A 20,267-nucleotide genomic window follows, 5' to 3' on the forward strand; every position below is an offset into this window, starting at 1 on the left:
AATAAATGCCGTTGTTATAAAGAAAAAAAAGCGAGTTAAAGTTCTTTTCTATTCTTTATCTACTTTGCGACTGACGCCCCAACATGTTGGTTCCCGGATAAGGTTACACCCCGAGCTTTAATAAGTGGCGATCCATTGGTTAAAAGAATCTTAATTTTTGTCTAACGTTAGTGTTAGGATTATACTCCTCTGCTTATACTTTATTTATAGTTTGCTAAAGTTAATGGGATTCGTCATGCACGCCTTCCAACAGTGTAGCTGTCTAACGTTGTTAACGAGTGAATAGTGAGGATGCGTGGTATAGATGCTCTTTCCTTTCCGATGGGATTGCTCTTACAAGGAAAATCAGAAACCAAAATAGATGTCGAAACTGATCATAAATCAATCGGTTCGATGTTCAATCACAAAGAAACAAACATATTCATTCATTGTTTTTCTTTTCTTTTTTTTTAATCATTTGATTGTTTTTGCGCGTTCGAACTTTCTTCGTTACCATTTGTCTTCGATCCATTTATGTATATCTATTAATTTACCATTGACTTTTTAACTATTAGTTTATTATTAATTAATTATCTATTAGTTTTTCACTGATTTTTTCATCTTTTAGTTTTTCATTGATTTTTATGTATTAGTTTACTGATATTTTTTATCCATTAGTTAATCGTTGATTTTTTTATCCATTAGTTTAGCAATGAATTTTTATCTTTTATTTTTTCTATTGACATTTAATTTATTATTTATTAGTTTACCATTAATTTTTTAATTAGTTTACCATTATTTTTATCCGTTAGTTTACCATTGATTTTTTATCTTTTAGTTTTCCTTTGATATTTAATCTATTAGTTTACCATTTATTATTATCCATTAATTTTTTATTCATTTGTTTACCATAAATAATTTATCCATTAGTTTACCATAGATTTGTTATCCATTAGTTTACCATTGATTTTATCAATTAGTTAACCATTGATTTTTATTCATTAGTTTACCATTGATTTTTATCTTTTAGTGTTCTATTGATATTAAACTAATTAGTTTACCATTTATTATTATCTATTTACCATTGATTTTTATCCATTAGTTTACCATTGATTTTTATCCATTCATTTACCATTGTTTTTTATCCATTAGTTTACCATTGATTTTTATCCGTTAGTTTACCATTGTTTTTTTTATCTTTTAGTTTTCTATTAATATTAAATCAATTAGTTTACCATCTACTATTATATATTTACCATTGATTTTTTATTAATAATTTAGCATTGATTCTGTATCTATTAGTTTACTATTAATTTTTATCTTTTAGTTTACAATTAATTTTTATCTTAGTTTACTATTGATTTTTTTCTATTAGTTTTCTGTTGATTATTTATATATTAGTTTGACGTTGATATGTTAATTTAATAAGTTTTCCACTGAATTGTTATTTTTAAAGTTTACTATCGATTTTTGTCTATTAGTTTACTGTTAATTATTTTTTCTATTAATTTACAACTGATTATTTATTAGATTAGTTTTCCATTGATTTTTTCTTATATTAATATACTATTGATATTACTTTACAAGTGATTATATGTATTAATTTACTATTTATTTGTTATCTATTAGAATACCATTGGTTTTTTATCTATTAGTTTACCATTAGTTTTCTATCTATTAGTTGACTATTTGTTTTTGTATATTAGATTACCATTGATTTTATATATTATTCATTTACCATTGATTTTTATATATACGTTTACTATTCAGATACCATTAATCATTGAATATTTTTTATTAGTTTTTAATGGATTTTTCTATATAAGATTACCACTGATTATCGCTTAGTTTACCATTGGTTTTTAGTCTTTTACTTTACCATTAGTTTATATGTATGGGTTTATTATTGACCTTTATCTATTAGTTTACCATTGATTTTTACTTATTATATTACTATTCATCGATTGTCTTTCAATTTAATGTTGATTTATTTTAGTTTACAATTGATTGATTATCATTTCATTTATTATAGATGTTTTATTTGTTAGTTTACTATTGATTTTTTTCTATTAGATAAAATTTGGTTTCATCTATTAGTTTACCATTCATTTTTATCGATTAGAAGACCATTGATTGTTTATCTATTATTTTACAATCGATTTTTTATCTGTTAGTTTACCGGAGATTTTTGATCTATTAGTTTATCATTGATTTATTAACTATTAGTCTACAGTTGATTTTATTTTTATTAGTTTACCATTGATTTTTATCTATTTGTTTACAATTGATTTTTTTAATTATTTTGTTTACCATTGATTTGCTAATCTGTTCATTGACTATTGATTTTATCAATAAGTTTACCATTGATTTTTTCTATTAGTTTAGCATTTCTTTTTTCTCGTAGATCACTATTGGTATTTATCTATTAATTTACCATTGTGCTTTAATCTCTTAGATTACCATTGAATTTTTATCAGTTAATTTACCATGTGTTTTCTACTTATTAGTTTACCATTAATTTTATGTACTAGTTTACCATTAATTTTTATGTACTAGTCTACCATTAATTTTTTTGCCTTTGAATATACTATTGATTTTATCTACTAGACTTCTATTGATTTATAATATATTAGTTTACGATTGACTTAAAAAAAAATTTACTATGAGTTCACCAGTGATGTTTTATCTAATAGTTTACTATTGATTTTTATCGATTAGATTACTATTTACTTTCATCTAATAGTAATACTTTTATGTACTATTGATTTTTTCATCTATTGGTTTCCCATCGGTTTTTAATTTGTTAGTTTACACTTGATTTGCTTATCTATTAGTTAACTAATTGATTTTTCATCAATTAGTTAACTATTCGTTTTTATCTAGTAGATTATCATTTATTTTTTATTTATTAGTTTTCCATTGTTTTTTATCTATTTTTTTTACCATCGATATTTTATCTAATAATTCACCATTGGCTTTTTACATTGTAGTTTACCAAGCATTTTTATCAATTAATTTACCACTGAATTTTTAATCTAATAGTTAACCAATGATTTTTACCTATTAGTTTACAATTCATATTTTATCTATTTGTTTACTATTGATTTTTCCATTAGATTACCATTGATTTTATATATTAGATTTCCATTAATTTTTTTACAAACCTATTAGTGTACTATTGATTCATTATCTAATAGCTTACCAATGGTTTTTATGTACTATTATGTTATTGGATTTATCCATTAGTTTACCATCAATTTCTTATCTATTAATTTACAAATAAGTCTACAACTTATTTTTATCTACTAGTTTACTATTGATTTTTATTTATTAGTTCACAATTTATTTTAATCTATTAGTTTACCACTAGCTTTTTTAATTATTAGTTTACTATTAATTTTTTATTTATTAGTTTACCATTGACTTTTATCTATAAGTTTACTATGTATTTTTTATCTATTATATTACCTTAGATTAGTTATATATTATTTTACCGTAGATATTTTCTACCATAGTTGTTTTATTTTATAGCTTAACATTGAATTTAATCTAATAGCTTACTATTGATGTTTATCTATGAGGTTACGATTGATTCTTTAAATTTACCGTTTGCCAAACGTTTTGTTTTATTTATTTGTTTACCATTGAGTTTTCATCTAGTAGATTACCATTGATATTTATCCTTTAGATTAATATTGGGTTGTTTATCAATTAGTTTACCATTGAATATAAACAAACCTAAATCCTTAACATTAAACATTTTCCTATTTTGGGAAGGAGATTGGTATATAATATATTTTAATGTAGACAACCCTAAACCTTCATTCTTTTTTTTAGTTAGGTGATGTATTGATCATGTCTTCGTAATAAAAAAAAACACTAAATCCTAAACCCTAACCATACTTCTATTTTGAAAAATATATGGGTATAGAATATTTTATAATGTAAATAACCTTAAACCCTAATCTTTTTTCTTTTTTGGATAGGTGATATATGGATCATATAATCGGCTTGTAAACAACTATAAACCCTAACCCTAACCAAGCTGGAAAAGTCCTTAAATTTGAACTTTTGCCTTGAAAATAAAGAAAATGTCTTGAAAAGAAAAATTTTGCATTGCAATATTAAAAGCGAAATTGAAATAAATACTATGAAATTATTTTTTAAGTATTAATAAAAATACTATTAAACTATTTTTTACATCTTGAAAATAAAATCAAAATCCATTGTTCTTAAATTGCATCGTATTATTTACTACAAAAGTTACGTCCCTTTATCATGAAACTATTTAATATAAAATTGGGTAGTTTCATGATAAAGGGACATAACTCTTAATGTATTTTGCATTTCTGGTATTATAGATAAGAGTACAACGAACATGATATACGCTAATCTACAATAGGGAAAATGACATTTAAACAACCTAAAATCCTTACCACATACCTGTTTTGGGGAATCAGTGGTAAATCAGATATTAGAATTGAAAACCTTTAAACGCTAATTTAAACCTGGTTGGGTATTTAATGTGTAGACAACATATTGAAATATTTAATGCAAACAACCGTAATGATTTTTGGGTACAGATGAGGAGATCGCATATTGGAATGTAAACAGTTCTAAATCCTAACCCTGGCTCTGTTTTTCTGTAGTTCTTTTGTCGATCACATATTTAACTATAAATAACCATAAACTATAACTCTTATATTGTAAACGGGTTAGAGTTAATATTTTTGGCTTGAAATATTTATTCTTTATATGAAAAAAAAATATGTATAAATCTTATTTTAATCACTTAAATTACTTCCAGTGAAATGAGGTTTGATTTGCTCTCAAAATATTGATGCTTTGACCATAATCCTATTTTGGGTAATTAATAAGTAGATCATTAGGACTATGATAAGAGAATATTCTTTTCATTATTTGGACTCTCGAGTATATATCCGACACAGTTAGACACAGTTAATCAATTGAGAACCACATCACTCTATCTAAAAACATATACGATATTAATTGATATATACTCGAGAGTCAAAATGATGAAATGAATATTCTCTTGTTATAACCCTAATAATCATATATTGAAATGTACACAATCCTAAATCTAACTCTAATCTTGTTTTGGGAAGTATAGATCATATATATTAGAATGTAAACAATCGTAACGCTAACCAAAATCCTAACTCTATTTTAGGATAATTAATGGGTTTATCACATATTGAAATGTAAACAACCTTAAACCTTAACTCTGTTTTTGGTTGGTTGGTTGTTTTTTTTTACGGCATATCAACACTTTTTGGGTTATTTAATGCCGAATCCAAAGATTTTGAAGAAAAAATTGTTAATAGAATATATTTGTTGTTTTCAAGTCATTTTCTATTTAACCCATAGTTGGGACCCTAACAGGTACTACCACTCCGGGTCAGAGTGGACCTGGGATCAATGGTAATTAAAGGGTGGCTCCACACTCCCCAAAGCCCACAAGCTGGGGCCTCACCACTGGATATAGTTTAAGGTCATATCCAGGACCCCCATTGAGGGACTTTTACCCTCTGCAGGGGGGGGGCAGTCGGTGTATTCTAATGCCCCACCGACAGGGCCTCTGTTTTTGGTATTAATGAATAGATAATATATAGTAATATAAAAAAATGCAAACTTTTACACCTACACTTAATCCTTACTTTACTTTGGATACAGATGGGCAGATCACATTTAACTTTAACCCCAACTCTAAACCTAATATTTTCGGTTGTTAATGGTTGTATCACAGATTCGAATATAAATGACTTGGAAGATCGCATATTGAATTAGAAACCATTAAAACCATTTAGAAAACAGAGTGAAAAAAAAAAAAAATTAAAAAAACAAAAAAAAAAAACAACAAAAAAAAAACAAAGGAATAACTAAAAACATCAATCTGTCATCCCGAAATTCTAGATGTCTGCTCCAGCATATGTATATCTATATTCTTCTGTGTGGTTAGACGTGACAAGTGTGTTTGAGACCCGATCACACGAATGTGTTTTTTTTTTTTTTTTTTTTTTTTTTTTGCTTAGGACATTAGAAATGATAAAAATCTCTGCGTATATATAAAAAATAATTTGTGATTGTGTGTTTGTGTGTGTGTGTTTGTATGTGTGCGTGCTCGTTCACCGTGGCCGATTTATATGAAATTTCAAAAATACAGTTTACGTGTCTTGCATTGTTCTTAGTATGTATGTGTGTGTATGTGTGTGTGTGTGTGTGTGTGTGTGTGAGAGAGAGAGAGAGAGAGAGAGAGAGAGAGAGAGAGAGAGAGAGAGAGAGATTTCGTTCACCGTAGCCGATTTGTATGAAATTTCACAAATATACGTTACGTTTCTGTGACTGCCTCTGAAAAGAATCGAAAATCGTTAATCAATAATCGCAAAAATCTGATTAAAGAAGAAACGAACCGATTTTGAATAAAGTTAACACCTTATAAAGCCCAACATCACAGAAAGGTCCGGCGTATAAAAGCAACAGTAGGTTCTTTGATATGACAGGGGCGCGTTCGAAATAAATGTTTCTGTTTAGAACACAGTTGATCCACGATACTTGACTTTTGCATTTTAAACTTTAATTCAAACCATTATATAAACATATCTTTATAAAGTTGACAGTAGGTTCTTTCATAAGATAGAAGCGCGTTTGAAATTAATGCTTCTGTTGAGGGCGCAACTGAACCATAATACTTGACTTTATATATCAAGATATGTTACTGCAAAATTTAGGTCATTAAATATGGCGTCCATTATTTTAAACTTTAATTAAAGGCATTATATAAAAAATAAATTTATAAAACAATTAGTTTACTACAGTGCAATGTAGACTACAATGTATTATGGACTAAGTTATTGCGTAGAGCCATGTGAAGTTTTCTTCCCGGTGCACTGCAGTGGATTCTTAACTAAAGCAAGCAATCAATCGATTTAATTGAAAAAAAAATGGCTAATCTTATCGATTTCGATGACAATATAGTGTGAAACATTTGATGAACCTCATTCAATCCCAAACAACGCCGAGTTTCTCTACTTGTAATTCATAAATAAAAAAGTATATTATTGATATAATTAATGATCTTATATGAATATTTTTTTTGGATATAAATTTGTTTATATCTATAAAACAAATATATATAAATGCATATTGTTCCTGTTTTTGTATTTATAGAAGTATTTCCAAACAAGGCATGAAGCCATTGTATGTAAGGTGCTAAAATGAATGAAAAATGCTTATCGCAAAATTAGGAAATGACTATTGACCTGAAAAAAACCCTGAAAGACCAAGAAGTTTCAGAGTTGAATGTAACGTGGCCGTTATACTCTAACAGTCTTCGTATTAGTTCAAACCTCTTTCGGGTCCCCATGCTATCCGGCACCGTCGAAAAGGAACAAATAAACAAAAATAAATAAAACCCATTCGACGTTTCTTTCTTCTTTAATACGAATCGTTTATTACCGTTCTTTTTCTCCCCGTTTCAACACCAGCTTAAAGAATCTCTCGCTACCACATGTCCATCTCACCTGTATATTCCGACCGCACGCTAGCCACAGCCAACCCATTGTCGCCTTCATTTTACACGTCCACCTCCTTCCGCGCCGACTTTGTTTTTCCCATCTCGACACTAGCTTAAAAGTATCACGCTATCGTTCATCTCGCCCGGCATACACTTTTCTTCTCCAACTTCACGCTGGCACCAGCCAGCCATTTTCAGCCTTCGATTTTTGCGTCCATTTTCTTCCACGCGCACCTTCTTCTTTTGACCATGTAGTGTCCTTTTTTTCTTTTTTTTGTTGCGCCCTCGTGCATACTTTCTAATTTGCATATGTGCTTTTTTCGGCTACTGCTGTTAATATCCTCGCAAGCCAGCTATCTTACCACGAGCTCATACATGAGTTTTTCCACCCGCTCATACACGAGTTTTGCTCAAGAATAGATCCATTCATGAAAATCTTAGGATGAAAATAACACATCTACGATTGAAAGACACGGGTTATGTTTTAATATGATTCAAAGAAACAAGCTATTTCATAGCCCACAACTAAACCCAACGCAACTTCTAGATCAACTGCATATTTATCAGATCCATTATAGCCTTGGGCATTTTATCAATATCAAGATATATGTTACTGCAAAATTTACGTCATTAAATATGGCGTCCATTATTTTACATCGTTTGTATTTGTTAATTGACAGTAATTTTGTGTATTATTCTCCCAATGCTATTTGTATGTTTGCATCCGATCAAGCAAATTTTCGGAATATTTCCTTCCACTTAATTTTGAAAACATGTCTCAATAACAAGGAAATGAGTAATTATAAGATTCGAAACAATTGTTTAGTCTAATTGTGTAATCGGCAAAAAATTTTGTTTTCTCTGTTACTGAAACTATGAGACTCGGTTAAACGCTTTTTTACTAAAATCTCCAAATTTATACATGAAAAATTATATTGCTGATATAATTCATGATCTTATATGAATATTTTGTAATATAAATAAATATTTATTTCAAAATGAAAACCTCATCAGTATGGCCTGTATTTAAGAATTCCGGTGATAGGTCATCTCCCTCTCAGTACAAACCAATAAGTATTCTGTGCATCATGAGTAAGTTACTGGAATCCATATTAAATAAAGAAGTAGTCACCACCTCAGCAGAAATAACCTTCTTAGTGACATGATTTTCGTTCTGCTAGATCTACAGCAGCTGTGCTAACGGTTGTATCTCATGGGATTAGTGAATCTCCCGACAAAGGGCAATTGTTCTTGACATACCAAAGGCTTTCGATAAGGTATGGAATAAAGGCCTACTTCACAAGATTTCCAGCTACGGTATAACTGGAAATGTTTTCTCAATTACCAAATTATTTCTCTCTGATAGGCTCATAAGAGTAGTGGTTGATGGGCAGAAATCAGAAGCCCACAATATTAATGCTGGGGTCCCTCAGGGGTCCATCCTGGGCCCAACTCTCTATCTGATCTACATCAATGATCTCCCAAAACACATACTTAGATCATTCGTTGACGTTTATACTGATGACACTACCATCTATGGCAACACATCAAAGGCTGTAAATGACAAAGTTCTCTTTGATTCTATCTCCTCTGATCTTGAGCGCCTGGTACAATGGGGGAAGAGGTGGCTGGTTACTTTTAATTCATGTAAAACTAAGCTTCTACCTTTATATAATCAACGCGCTGAGATCCAATCTCTGGTCCCCTCTCGCCAATCTTTCACGAAAAACACACGTCTAGCTGAAACTATTGCCAATAATTTTCCCCACTCTTTATCTGTCCCTAAATCAAAATGTGGATTCCATGAACAAAGCTTCTTTCTTAGAACTGCATGCCTGTGGAACTCTCTTCCGATTGCCTGTTTCCCACTTGACTACAACTTGGATGTCTTCAAGTCCAACATAAACAAATTCCTGATAAACCGCCCCTTAAGTAATCCATTTTACCAAATCTCCATTACTAACAACTACTACGATATTATCCCATTGATTACTTAACATGCAATAACCGTTAGCCTCGAGTGGCCTCCGGGCCTTGATAAGTGGTGACTCCCATGTAAAAAAAATAACCATAATTTTTAAAACAATGACGACATCTTGGCCCCTGTTTTTAATACGAATCTATTCATCTCTCCTCTCCCTCTCACTTTCTATCTCTCTTCCTCACATTTTCCAACTGGATATTGGACACTGTTCGAGTCAGTAACAAAAAAGTTTGGAAGTGCGAATTGTCGTGAACAGTCGCATGACAACACATTCCTGAGTTCTTAAAATGCTTCTTCAAACGTAAAATGAAAAAAAATTATAAAAAACATGTGTTGTCCGCTTATTTCACATAGCAGTTAATTCTAGCACTAAATCCAGGTTAATTAATTCTCAGGAGAGAATTAATGGTGTCTAATGATGTCAAGAACTCGACACTAGGCTCGTGAAGCAGGCGTAGCAGACGTCATATCAATCTCTTGATTTTCAGATGATGTGTCTATTGTCTATGTTTATCGTTTTATGCACAGGATGTAACAATCGTTCTAGAGACGTCCTCACAACATCGAATACCAAGTCATACTCTCCGGTAAACAATCTTGTATAGAAAGATAGCGAGAAAAAGAGATAATATTTAAAGGTCGCAGTCAGAGAAGAATGCGAGAAATGTTATGTACATGTATTAAAATGTTTCACGTTGTTTTTTTGTTAATTAGTATTAATTCATATTATTATTAATAAATATTAATAAAAGAGGAATAATTACGAGTTAAAATCCAAGCTTTACGTAAGCAATAGACACATTTTCTGTCAATTTCTTGGCATCATTAGACACCATTAATTCTCTCCTAAGAATTAATTATCTTGGCTTTGGTGCTGGAATTGAACGCTGCATTTCCCTTTACGCGTTTGAATAGGCATTTTAAGAACTCGAGAGAGTTTAAGAACTCTAGAATGAACTGGCACGCGACTGTTCGTAACGAGTCGCATTTCCAAACTGTTTGCGACTGACTCGAACAGTATTCAAAATCCAATAAAATTACAGATCTTCCCTCGTGGCGAAAATATGAGAGATAGATAGAAAGAGAGAAAGTGGCAGCGAGAAAGAAAGGAAGAGGGATCGAGATGAATAGATTCGTATTAAAAACAGAGACCAAAATGTCATTGTTTTACAATTGCTGACATCTATCTATCTATCTATCTATCTATCTATCTATCTATCTATCTATCTATCTATCTCTTACACCCGTGTACGTGTTGTTTCCCTGGTGTTTGTTCTGAGGAGTTATTTTTTTAAAATAAACTTTTTATAAAATAACGGTTGACCTAGTGATTGCATTGAACAATCAGTGGCGACGGTGTAAGCAACGACGACGACGACGACGGCGGCGACGACGACGACGACGACGACGTAAAGGATCTTATGAATATGCGGTAAAAAAAGATATAACATAACACCTACAATGTAAGCAGTTATTACTTTATTAATACGATAGCAAGTGTGTTATTTTGTGTGTCACGCTTACATCTTTTTTCTTCCGAGTGACTGTCGTTTAATTGATATGACCTTTCATTTTTTGTAATGAATAATTTTAATAAAAATTCTTCATAAGTTTTGGTTTTGGTTTCGATTATAGCAGATGGCACACAAGGCATATATTATATATATATATATATATATATATATATATATATATATATATATATACATATATTATTAATAAGTTTTCATTTCGGTTTCGATTAAAGTTGATGCACCTAGTTATATGGATATATTTTTTATTTTTCAAATCACAACTTTATGATATATAAGAACCAATAGAAAATTGACTCTATAATGATATATAATAATATATACAAAACCTGGATAGATTAAAATGTCGTATTTAATCATATTTAATTAAAATGTCGTATTTAAGTCGTATTTAAGCGCATAAATTAAAATATCGTATTTAAGCGTCCCTTCTAGTTTAAATAAATATTGAAGTTTTAACAAAAGAACTATAATAATATCGGGGCGTCTCCATTTACGCTGAATATCCACAGAATTGCAACATCAATATATTACATATGAAAGAATCTGCTATTGAATTTCCACAGGTCCCGCTAGTGTTTTTTTATTGACACACTCATGCCTCACGTAGTTAAATTAATAGAAGTCATATAAGTCTATTAAACCGCATCCGGAACGAGTATGAATCTTAAAAGAAAAAATCTGTTTTCCGTGTTCTCTTTTTTCGACTGAATATTTGCTTGTAGTATCTGTTTTTGCTATTTTTTGCAGGGTCATAACGCAGATTCGTTATTTCTGGACATTTTTTTTAAAATTTGCAATGTCAGTTAATAATAGATGTGATTTTTTTTTCTTCAGTGTCTCGTATATACGTATATATAAAATATGAGACATTTGAACAAATGAGTTAACTGAGTTTAAATGTCTTGTATGTTTTAATAACTACGCGTGTAAATGTATACTCTTTAGCCTTCTTTTTTTTTAATCAGATAAAGGCATTGTCAATGTGTATTGAAAAATTAAAGTGCTTTTGTCCTCGATTTTTATTAGCAGAAAAATGGTTTCCTGAAACGAAATATATCCTGGCCTTTTGGTAGCGTTGTGTAAATAGCAGACGTTTTAAAATCAATGGACCCGCATTTTCTCGGGAATAATCGAATCTTTGCATCGTCTAACGATTTTGAAGATTCTCTTGCATCCTTGAAAGTACCCTGAAAATGTGAACTCTTATTCTGACCTGAAAATTCTTCAACTGATTTGTTTACAGAATCCCAAGAAAAATAATTAGAATAACCGCAATTAGTTTATTGTAAGAATTTTTCTTAGTTCGAAGTCTTCTCAAGTCTTTCTATACTTTAACGACGCTGTTTCTCTTGTTACCCCATATCTTGATTGCATGTTATGTTAGCTTAATCATTTTAAAATAAAACTGTTAAAATCCAGCACGTTATTCTTATAACTTATCCACCTTTCTTTTCATCTTCATTTGTACATTTGTTCCTACATTTTTATAGGCTATTTTGACCCATAAAAATTCCCTCATCATTCATCTGTTGAATTATATAGTTCGATATTTTATAGTTACTGGCGCGTCATTTAAAGTATTCTAAAATCCTAGCAGGCCTTCCTCCTAGTTATGTCTTCTGATAGCAGTCGCAGAGACTCTCAGAACAAAACTTAACGCAAAGTTAGTAACATTTGCTTATACTTTCCTAACGAATAGTTTTCTATCTCTAACTCAGTCAATCTATTGTAGTTGGGACCGCAATGCATTCCTTCTTTAATAATTATGCCCCCCTCTTCTATTTTATATTAGGTATCACCTAATATGTTACGTAATCCACTTCACAACAGAGTGTTTATCTGAGAATAAATGTATGTACATGTGAACCCAACTGTTTCTACACTATTGCCTTTTTCGACACTCGTGTGTATTTTACACATTAACATAGCACACAAAATGGCGTGCTCGTGTACGGGAAATATATACTAAAACATGTTTAATAAATGAACGTAAATATAAAATAGTTCATAGTTTTTTTTACATACTTAACAATAGTCAAGAAAAAAAAAAAAAGAAAAGAAAAAGAAAGCAAAAAAAAAACCCTCAAAAACACTGGAAATAATAAATCGACATTGCATAAATTGTGACAATAATTATTTGTACACGTTTATAAGATGGTTATTGCCATGGATACATCACACTGTGTGTAAATGTTCATTACAAAAATTTAGCAAACGTCAAAATCATCATTTAACCAGATTTCAGTAAGCAAGAAACGTCTATGTACTCACATTTCTTTTTTCATTAAAATACGAGTCAAACATCAGCATACATAAATAAACCGCACACTTGTAGAAGACCAGTAATATTGGACATTGCGTGTATAAATGCAATGTTAAAGACGGTATTTACGATTACGATTGATTAATAAATTGAAACATTCTATAAAAAGTTTACAGTTTTAGGATACGCCATGAAAATAAGAGCGTACCAAAAACAACAAAAAAAAAAGACTAAAGAGTTCTTGCCTCTAGAGAGTTAGACGTTGAAGTGATCGATCGTTTTTTCGAGTATAAATAAATCAGATATTAGAAGAAGCCTGAAGGCTACATCGGACCGATATTAGACTTGATATTAAAACAATATTAACAATGGTCTTTTCCTCATAAATAGATTAGTTAAGAAAGCGGAAAATTCCATTACAAATTCCATCTGTAAAAATTACGTCTCGATGGCAGAATATGATGTCATAGAAAAAGAAAAAAAAAAGCTAGATAATTCCTGTCTCGGAGAAAGTATACATCAGAGTCATCGAATATATTTTCACACTGGGCAAAAATCTTCGATGTTCCACAACTTATAATAAATAAGAAGATTAAATTAAAATATACAGATCGTCTGAAAAAATAAATTTTAATACGTTTGATGACAGTTAACTGTATTTTTTATTTTCGATTTTTCAGTCAAAAAAGGCCACAGTATATTGGCGTCGTTTTGTTAATCTAATCGTCCTATGTGTTTCTATAAGTGTAACGTAGTTGGTACATGTCAATACTCGGGACCTACACGTTTTATGCAGACAGTCGCAAGGAAAACAAAGACAAGGAAAAAAATAGACTCACTTTTCTAGTTGAAACAACAGACATTTATTTACAGGTATTTTCAAAATTAAGGTTCAAAAGTTTTCTCGTACTCCAATGTGCTTAACAAGACTCTTCCGTATCAAAGACGTGGTACTCTGGCATTGCTCAACCATGTTTAGGACATGTCGCTCTCGTGCCACGTGTGTAATACGTCTATTTCTGTCTTTTTCGAGCCACGGTTTTCTTTTTTTTTTATAATTCTTTTTCTTTCCACTCTACTCGCTGTGACGTCACACCGCACACAACTCGGTATGTGCATACGTTGACTACTGCTGCTGCTGCCATGCACGCATCCGTGCTCTGTTACACAAGGTTTCGAGGCTACGAAACAAACACTGAAAAAGAAACAAACAAACAAAAAGAAAAAAACAAGAAAAAGAAAATATCTACAAAAAGTTTAAATGGTGAAAAATTATGTACGTCGACAAAAAAATTAAATTTGCGTTTGATAATAAAAGTTATTTGTTTTATATTTGTTTCTGTGTTGTTAACTATACTACACTTCCGACGATAGATTTATATATATATAGCTATAATCTATATATCTATCTATATATCTATAAAAGTGAACGTGTCTGTGTGTCTGTGCGTCTGTCTGTCTGTCTGTCTGTGTGTCTGTGTACATTTCCCTACGCTATAACTCTGTCAATTTTTAGTCTACAGACTCGAAATTTGATATACAGGTTACTGAGATTTGGGAAAATCGATGTGATCAGTTTTTGGCCGGATATTTGGCTGTTAAGGGGTCAAAGTTCTACGATTTGACCTTTGAGAGCTCTACCAAACTCCTTCGGCAGTTTTGGGTCTAAACACTTGAAATTTTAGATATAAGTTCCTTGGACATGGATCTAACTTAATAACTTGATTTGAGCTCAAAACAATAAATGTTAAGGTGTCATAATAGGGGTCAAAGCTAAAATAGTTGACCGTTTTGTTTTGTTTTTTTGCTCAGCATACACCTCCAAACACCCGGGCAACGTCGAGCCGAAATGCTAGTCTATATATATATATATATATAAAAGTGAACGTGTGTGTGTGTGTGTATGTCTGTGTACATTTCCCTACGCTATAACTCTGTCAATTCTTAGTCTACAGACTTGAAATTTGATATACAGGGTACTGAGATTTGGGAAAATCGATGTGATTGGGTTTCGGCTAGAAATTTCGCTGTTAAGGGGTCAAAGTTCAACGATTTGACCTTTGAGAACTCTACCAAACTACCCAAAAAAATTTTGGTCTAAACACCTGACATTTTAGATATTGGTTCCTTGAACGTGGATTTAACTTAATAACTTGATTTGAGCCCAAAACAATAAATTTTAATGGGTCATAATAAGGGTCAAAGTTAAAAAATTACCGTTTCTTTTTCTTTTTTTTTTTGCTCAGCATACACCTCCAAACACCTGGGCAACGCCGGGCACCCACTGCTAGTATATCTATAAAAGTGAACGTGTCTGTGTGTCTGTGTGTATACATTTTCCTACACAATAACTCTGTCAATTTTTAGTCTACAGGGATCAAAGTTAAAAATATTTTACCTCTGCGGTCTCTACCAAATTACTCAGACAATTTCTGGTTTAAATATTTAGAACTTTTACATAAGGGTATTTAGAGATAGGGCAAGATTTTTAATCGGGTTGGGTCGAAAATTTTTAGTTACCAATATATAAATGTATGTATGTATATTTGCATGACTGCCTAAAACTTTCGACAGAGGCGGCAGATTTTTACAAGATCAGTATCGTTTTAAATTTCGACCTTTCACACGACAAATACTGAAAAATTGGCTAAAAACATTAATATTTTCACCTTAAACTGGCCACTTTTCTAAAGGGGGGAGGGTCGCTTTTTTCGCCGAGATTTTTGAATGTCATCCTCTACTTTCGAGTGTCTAGCCTTAATTAAAACGTAGTCACAGCCAGTTTGGCGGTGGTCGTAACAACAAAGACGTCAGGTTTTTCCCCCATTTTTTTCCTCCTTTGCGGTGCGGGTACGAACCTGCCTTCCTACTACCACTTTTTTTTTTTTTGCTCAACACACACATCCAAGCACCCTGGCAACGCCGGGCTGAAATGCTAGTATACAATATATCTACATAAGTGTAAATGTCTGTGTGTTTGTCTGTGTCTGTGTACATTTCTCTACCAAACTACTCTGTCAATTTTCGGTCTAGACACTCGAGATTTGACATAGGGAGTATTGAGATTTGGGAACATCTTTTTAATCGGTGTTCGGCCAGAAATTTGGCTGTCAAGGGGTCAAAATTCAACGATTTGACCTTTGAAAACTCTACCAAACTCCTCCGCCAATTTTGGATCAAAACACTTAATATTTTAAATGTAGGTTACTTAGACATGGATTAAACTTTATAATTTGATTTGAGCCCCCAAAAAATAAATGTTAAGGGGGTCATAATTGGGGTCAAAATTAAAAACAATTGACATCTGCTGTCTCTACCAAAGTACTCAGCTAATTTCTGGTCTAAACATTTGGAACTTTACATAAAGCGTATTCAGACATAGGACAAGCTTTTTAATCGGTTTGGATCGAAAATTTGAGCTGCCAAGGAGTCAAAGTTCCAAAGATTTGCGGTGTCTAGCAAACTACTTAGCCAATTTTGAGTCTAAACATTTTAAATTCATACATAACGGGTATTCAGACATGCGGCCATGCGGCAAGAATTTTAATCAGTTTTGGGGAGAAAATTTGGCTACCAAAAAGGTCAAAGTTGAAAGAGTTGACTTTTGTCAAATTGTACCAAATTACTCTGCCAATTTTGCGTCTAAAGACTTGAAATTTTAGATGGAGGTAACTTGGACGTGAGTAAAACTTTGCATTTTAATTTCAGACCAAAATTATAAATGTTAAGGGGTCAAAATTGGGGTCAAATTAAAAAAAAAATTGATCTCTGCGGTTTCTACGAAATTACGCAGACAAATTTTGGTCTAAACAATTGAAATCTTACATAAAATGTATTCACACGTAGGGCAAGTTAATAACAGTATATAGCGCCCAAGCAAGGCCGGGGTGAACTGCTATTTATGAGAAAGTGAAGCTTCAAACATTATTTCATCGTTAAACGCATAGAGCGAGTAGACCCATCTAAAGCCAGTCAGTTGCTGACATTATTATTATTATTATTATTATCATTATCATTATCATTATCATTATCATTATTATTATTATTATTATTATCATCATCATCATCATTATCATTATTATTATTATTATTAATAATAATAATAATAATAATGATAATAATAATAATAATAATAATAATAATCTTACAAAGGTTTACCTCGAGTCACATAAAGATGCAACTCACTTTTTTCTGGTCTTCGAATGCTGTCCTGATTAAAGCCTGATTGACTATTTCATACAAGCACCCCCCCCCCATTGTCCCCCGCTAATGTTTTTTACTTCCGTTAAAGGCGAACATATTAAAAATGGACTTTAACTTTAGAAAAATCCTTTCCTGTTTCACTTATTGACTAATGGTAGCTTTTAAATTATCCTAACCAGGGGAAAGTTTTCAGGCGATTTTGGGATCTCCAGTGTCGTTTAGCACTCGATATTTGAAAAGAGAAAATATGGTGGACGACTTCCGTAACAAAGAGCTAAGAATAAACGCAAAAAAGTTATTAGATTCTGTTACTTATGATTATTTATTTTGCTTCATTCTTGCGAATGCAAAACGAAGATGAGAAAATAGAAGCGTAATGAATATATATGGAATCTAAAACGGATTCGAACAAGGAACAAAAATAGTGATTTACAAAGCGAATGCCATTTTTGTCATGCTATGCTTTTAGTAAAGAGAGAAAAAGGAGGTGTTTCAATTAAGTTGTTTGTGAGAGACACAGTAAAAGAAAAGTGAGAAAGACAGAGAGTAAGTTAGAAAGAGAAATAGAGAGAGAGAGAGAGAGAGGGAGAGAGAAAGAGAGCGAGAGGTGGGGGTAAAAATTGAAAAGTGTGAGAGAGAAAGTAGGGGCTAGAAGGATGGAGAGGGAGAAGTAGAGGAGAGGAGAGAAGAGAATTTTTTAAAAGCTATTTTGTGCACGACGGATAAAAAAAAAGAGCAATAACGACAGAGAAACAGAGAGAGAGAGAGAGAGAAACAAAGTTTCAAATGATCTGAAATAACAGGTAGGGAAGACTTGATTCCAAATATTTCTCATATGTTGTATCTCCCTAGAAAATTTCACAGTGTATAACGATTATTTGATACTGGAGATATTCATAATCGTGCCCTATTTCAAAAAGAGAGAAAATAAGGCTAGCTAATTTGGGAGAATATGTATATATATATATATATATATATATATATATATATATATATATATATATATATATTCTCCCATATATATATAATTATAAAACTCAGATGATCTTGTAACGATGTATGTAACCCACTTTCCGGTTTACGACCTCCATTAAACCGTATGTCCTTTAATACGGTTAGTTATTTTTATTGTAACGTTCAACTCTGAATTAACTGCCCACATGAACTGTTTTACATATTTAAACCTTATGTTTTTTTAAGTTTTGTGACCATAAATCATAAAACTTTCAGTTTCAACCTATGCAGCAACTAGCAAATACATAGAAATTTTAAAACTTTTAACGCGACTTTCTGATTGTTTCGCTAATCATTTTTTCTTCTGATGAGAAGAAATAGCATTCTTTGAAACTCCACGGTTTAAGGAGTACCCAGCTTTGGAGTATTCTGCCCAATAATAAAAACTTTTTGTAAAATTCCATTTTACATATCTGTTCTTCTTATATATATATATATATATATATATATATATATATATATATATATATATATATATATATATATATATATATATATATATATATGATTGTTGAGCTGGATTAAATCCGACGATATGAAATAAAATTCCATACCCTGCCTTGATTGTGGAAGAATATACGTAGGAGAAACTCAGCGTAATTTAAATAAAAGAATATATGAACACAAAAGAGATGTAAAAAACAACAATACACTCAACGCCATATTTTGTCACATCATGGAAAACGACCACCATTTTGATTTTAACAAAGCAACTTTCCTTAAACACATACATAACAGATCCACACGACGTTTAATTGAGTCAGCTATAATCTCCCATTCCAGCAATATAATTAAGCAAATAAAAGATTTTTCCACGTTGCTCCCTTTCTGTCGGAAATAATTATTAAAGAGAACAACTTAGACACCGGTTAAACGCGATAAAAAAAAAAAAAATATTAATTTCACTTAATTTTATTATTTTTATTTTACTTATTTACTGTATTTTATTTTATCATTATCTATTTTTAGACTCCATTTTATCACCTCCTATTCTTATTTGTAGACACCATCTTTTAAGTTACTACGCTATTTTATCCCAATTCAATTATTTCTAATTGAAAAAAAAAATTCTTTCGTAATCTCGTGTCATTTTATTTATTTAATCTATCACCGCTATATTTCCAAACACATTTTTTTTTTAATCTCTACGATATTTTATCTTTTAGACGTAATCCACTACACTAATTTACTCTAATTTATTTTTTTCTCTCATAAAATGTATATATATATATATATATATGTATATATGATATCTAATTTACATAAGGAAAACACGTTGCTCTCTCCCATCATTATATATAGCCCCAATCCTCCGACTCTCTCGTCAATGACCATCCCTCTTTAAGAAGCCCGCATAAATCGGGCGAAACGTTGAGTATCCAGGTCCTTCCACCTCCATTTTATTTCATATATATATATATATATATATATATATATATATATATATATATATATATATATATATATATATGTGTGTGTGTGTGTGTGTGTGTGTGTGTGTGTGTGTGTGTATTAGTGTTGGGACGATTAATCAGAATTGGGAATCGGAAAATCGGAGCTTTTTGGGGTATCGGAATCGGAAAAATTTTAGCCTATTTTCCGATGCTAAAACCGATTCTTTTAATTATTTTTTTTTATTTGATTTCGGTTTAAGAAACACCCTCCACTGCTTGTAGTAATAATAAAACAATAAATTTAAACTTCCAGAAAGACTGAAATCTCTAGACCACCCCCTCATAAGTGTGTTTTACGTTT

The sequence above is a fragment of the Euprymna scolopes genome, chromosome 2 (genome assembly GCF_053919585.1).
Source record: "Euprymna scolopes isolate OS-2025 chromosome 2, ASM5391958v1, whole genome shotgun sequence".
NCBI lineage: Eukaryota > Metazoa > Mollusca > Cephalopoda > Sepiida > Sepiolidae > Euprymna > Euprymna scolopes.